This window comes from Myotis lucifugus, unplaced genomic scaffold (assembly GCF_000147115.1).
Source record: "Myotis lucifugus unplaced genomic scaffold, Myoluc2.0 scaffold_13, whole genome shotgun sequence".
NCBI classification, from domain to species: domain Eukaryota; kingdom Metazoa; phylum Chordata; class Mammalia; order Chiroptera; family Vespertilionidae; genus Myotis; species Myotis lucifugus.
The window spans coordinates 10,178,880-10,183,844 of NW_005871061.1; the positions used below are offsets into that span (position 1 = coordinate 10,178,880).

The 4,965-nt window shown below is 35.8% G+C and overlaps 1 pseudogene; it reads left to right on the top strand.

The window, feature by feature from the left end:
* The first annotated feature begins 1,072 nt into the window (after window positions 1-1,072).
* On the top strand, window positions 1,073-1,916 carry LOC102427195 (annotated as a pseudogene).
* The last annotated feature ends 3,049 nt before the right edge of the window (window positions 1,917-4,965 follow it).

Below are 4,965 nucleotides of genomic sequence, written 5' to 3' on the forward strand. Positions count from 1 at the left end.
TAAAAATAAATAAAGAAAAAAATCTGAGCTGAGGGAAGGAAAGAAAAAGGAATCTAAGGCTTTAGAAATAAAAATGTTTTCTCTAAGATGGGAGGGGAAAGTATAATGTGTACAGGAAATATAGAAATACTAATAATTAGAATTTGAGAAGAGAGACATTAAAGAAGCTCATGTTGTGACAGTGCTTCCAAACCACATTAAATCTTCGTCATGTTCGATAGTATTGAATTCAAGAAGGACTCGAAGTACAATTAAACACCAAGGGAGTATAAATTGAACATGTTCTATATATGCTTTAAGTTTCCTATATTAACAATTAGATTTGTAATTAAAAGGTAAAGTGAAAATTAAATGCTCTAATCATAATGACTACAACTATATTCAATATAGTTCTTAATAGTGAGGTATACTAATCACTTGTAAAGAGAAATCTTTTACCAAAAAAATAAATACAGAATAGAACAAGACTCCAGCTATTAACTTTTTTTGTGTACACATAATATTTTGTGTTGTGAAATATCTGCTAAAATAATATTCACCATTTTTCACCCTTACATTTTTCCTTAAAAATTAATCACTATATAGTATCATTACTAACACTTTTTTTTATATTGGTTCTCTTAGTTGATGCAATATATCTCTAATGAAAAAGCAATAAATAAACAAATAAATAAATAAATAAATAAACAGAGTATTGTTATCTTGTGATACATTCATTTATTAAACATGCAGGGTACCCTGACATCATATTCCTTTTCTCTTACAACATATTTTTAAAAATGGCTTAGTGGGGTGATGGTCTGTTAGCTGCATGATGAGCACGGCGTCCTGAAAATCGTGAGTCTCCCTGATCTTCTCTAGTCTGCTTTATAATTCCCAGGACCAGGACCTGGACAGTGGTGCATTCGTCCATATATCCGCAGATTGTCCTACCCAGATGCATCTCTGAGAAGGCCACAAGCCCTCTACATGCTTGGCTCCGGAACCAGCGCATTGTGGGTAGCCTCTGACCCAACCAGCAGAAGGCTAGAGCTCACATGGTGCGAGGGCAAGGGGCTGCCGGCTGGGCATCATGAGTCAGCAGCTGCCAGCACAGAATCTGCCCAGCCAGCTCGAGGACCAGACAGAGGAGCAAATGCACCCCCAGCGCCAGGACTGCACCAAGGTGGAGGGCCCGCTGCCATAAAAAAAAATAAGCATTGATTTAGAAGATAATGTACAAGCTGTGCACATGAGAAAAGCTCCAAAATGGAAGAGATCTCATTTTGATTCATCACTATTTCTTATAACGAGAAAATTTATGGATCTTGTCAGAAATGCTTCTGTGGATATTGACTTAATCAAGATTTCAACAAAACTGGGGGTACCAAAACGAAGATTATATGACATCAGCAATATCTTAAGTGGCACTGACCTGGTTGAAAAAATATCTAAGAACCATATTATATGGATAAGATTTTATATCACCAATTTTAAGCATTGCCCCAATAGAAAAAACTGCAGGAGGAACTTTATGGCATATCAGCAATGGAAGATGCCCTGGATGAGTTAATTAAGGATTGTGATCAGCAGTTGTTTGAGTTAATAGATGGCAAGGAGAATGAAGGACTAGCATATGTGACATATCAAGATATTCAGAGCATTCAAGCATTCCATGAACAGATTGTTATTGTACCTAAAGCTCCAGCAGAAATCAGACTGGATGTTCCAGCTCCCAGAGAAGACTCTGTCAGGTAAGTATACGGAGCACCAGAGGGCCCATTGATGTCTATTTGTTTGAAGTGAAACAGGATCACGCAAGTAATAAGGTGTCTGAAGGTGTAGGAATCTCATTATCTAAAAGCAAACACTCAGAAAACCCTGATAAAGAAAATCCTCCACAGAAAAGTGAATAATTGCTTGAAGTGAGCAAGTGATAGCTTTTGAAATTCCTGCATTGAGTGTTTTTCGAACATCCTGTATGGATGAAATATACATTAAGTTTTATTCTCAGAAGTTCCCTCATTCTCAATCAGCAGCAGCATTAAGGCCAGTATGTTTTTGAGTAGTTCACTACTTATATTACTGGATAATTATGATTTCCACATTAGAAAATAATTCTTTTTATATTTATTCACAGCTTTTTGTCAGTAAATTAGACACCCTGCCTACTGAAACAATTTCATCACAGAGTATCACTAAAACAGATGGTCAGGCCTAAAATGGACAGTTCTTCATGGGATCTGTCCTTTCCTTAAAAGATCATGTGTCCTTATAACAAAATAAATTGCCTTACATGGGTTCATGTCTGCAATTAGCTGTTGTACATTGGATGGGGGTACAAAGGCATCTAAACATGATGTCTTTGTATATATGTGTTTAATATTTAGATTACTTCTGAAGTATGTCTAAGTGAAGCTTTTCACCATTGTACAGCCAAAATAATGTATATATAGAAAATAACATACAATTTCTCTAATTTTTGTGGTATCTATAACTTACCAGAATCCTCTGAATGAGGGTTAGAGGAAAGTTTTTCCAAACTTCTACGTGTAGAAATATTATAAGTATGCTATACATTTAAAGTTATTGGGTTTTTTTTGTTTGTTTTTATTGTTAATCTTCACCCAAGGGAGGGAAAGACAGAGAGAAACATCGATGTGAAAGAAACACATTGATTGGTTGCCTCCTGCATGAGCCCTGACCAGGGCTCAGGCATGGGAGGAGCCTGCAACCAAGGTACGTGCCCTTGAATGGAATCAAACCCAGGACCCTTAGGTCTGCAGGCCGATGCTCTATCCCCTGAGCAAAACAGGCTACGGCAAAAGTTATTGGTTTTAATTGAAGAACTTCAGTATGATTCCCAGTGCTAAAATTGAATTTCAAACTCCCTACACTTAGTGTGTCTGAGCAGACCATTGGCATGCCCAAAGCCTTTAGGGACAAGTGCAGAAATGCCATCAGATAGTGGTTTAATTGATTGTATGACATGACTTCAATCAAGGTGACAATTGGAAACTATTTTAACCTTTTCACCAGGAAATTTTATGATATGCTTCTGTATGTACCCTTGCTCTTCAAGCAAAGGCATTTACTTATGATGTGTTAGTTGTACCCTGGCCTCTTTCCAGCTCTAGTCCCCCATTTCCAAGTACCTGGCTAATTTTACCTCACTCAGTAAGTCATTTACCACTGTGCCTCAGTTTACTCAGTAGTTTACCATTAGACTGTGAGTTCCTGGAGGGACTTTGTCTTAATTATTGTTATGCACCATGCCTGGCATATAAAAAGGGCTCAACAAATGTTTGAACAAATAAAAAAGACCATCCTATCTAATAATAGACAAACATGGTAATTGACCGTACCTTCGCTACGCCTCCCATTGGCTAATCAGCAAGATATGCAAATTAACCGCCAACAAAGATGGAAGTTAATTTGCATACGTAGGCGTGAAGCAACGGAGCGAAGACTGAAGGCAGCTCCAGCTGGAGCAAAGGCCTGGGTCCCGGGTGCTGGAGGAAAACCGGTGCCGGCAGCCAGGGGAAGGGAAGGCCTATTGCACGAATCTTTTTGTGCAACAGGCCTCTAGTTTTAACATAAAGCTTTATTAATTAATATGGGAACAGTGCATATATTTAAGGTGCACAATTTATGTTTTAACATTTTGATACATATATGTTGTGAAATGACAACCACAATCGAGCTAATTAATATATCTGACACTTCCACATGTTTACCATATTCTTTTTTGTGTATGTTGAAAAGGCAATATAAGATCTATTTTCTTAGTAAATTTCAAGTATACAATACAGTATTGTTCACTGTAATCACCACACTACTTTTGCTAACTGAAACTTTGGTGAGGTTGTTCTAAGAGTATGAAGTTTCATAAGATTTTTTATTAAAATTTACTTTTTGTGATATAGTATATTGTTTATTAGAATATGAGGACCAATGATCAGTCTATCCCTATGAAACCTTGGACTGAGAGCTGAAAGTGTAAATCCAATAGAACTCTGGCGCTGTCTTTCTTGGGAAGCTGTACTTTTTTTATTTAATCAAAAGGATAGCATATATTTTCTTCATTCAATATTATTTTATATTAGTTTTAGATGTACAGAATAGTGGTTAGATAATTGTATACTTTACAAAGTGTCCCTTGATATTTCCAGTACCCACCTGAGACCATACATAGATATTACAATATTCTTGATCACTTTGACACCTAGAACTGCTTTTGAAGCAATGGGTTGATACTGTTTTATGCTAATGGAAGATAAAATTTGCAACTTATAAATGTGAACATATTTCCTTCCAACTGAATAAAGTAATGTTCTCCTTCTGTAGTTGTTTTTCCAAACATCCCTATATTTGTCAATTTATATATCTTAAAATTTGTGACTATGGCATCAATTATATACTGTGATAAAAAAATCTCTAAAGATCTCAGAAGGATAATTTTGTTGTACTTACTGTGCACCTTAGTGTGATGTTCCCATAATAGAACTCAAAATTTATGTTTTGTTTCAGAATATTTGGTGTTTACTATATATTTCAGGACGTGAGTTGAATATTCCCATTGCTCTTTATGGATAGAACCAAATAAAATGTGCCAATGCAAACACTTCAACCACTCCATTTGTTTCCTCTAGAAAAGAAAGAAGTAAATGTGACTGCATTTCTTTTAGCTCTTAGAAAACACACATTTTCTCTAGAACTCACTTAGTAATTGTAGTCTAGTTTTTAAATAATATTCTTATAATAAAGATGAATCTAGTTACAGGCATAAAACAGTGACATCATTATGTGTTAAATATCTTGACAGAGCAGCTAAAGCAGAAATGACCCCCTCAAATACAATGACTAAAAACTGTATAAAATAAGTTATATTGAATATCTGCAGTCTTACTCATTAAAATAAAAGTGTCAGAGTTATGCTGACATTAAGGAATGTAGCTGCTAAATGCTGGAACACTTGAATGCAAT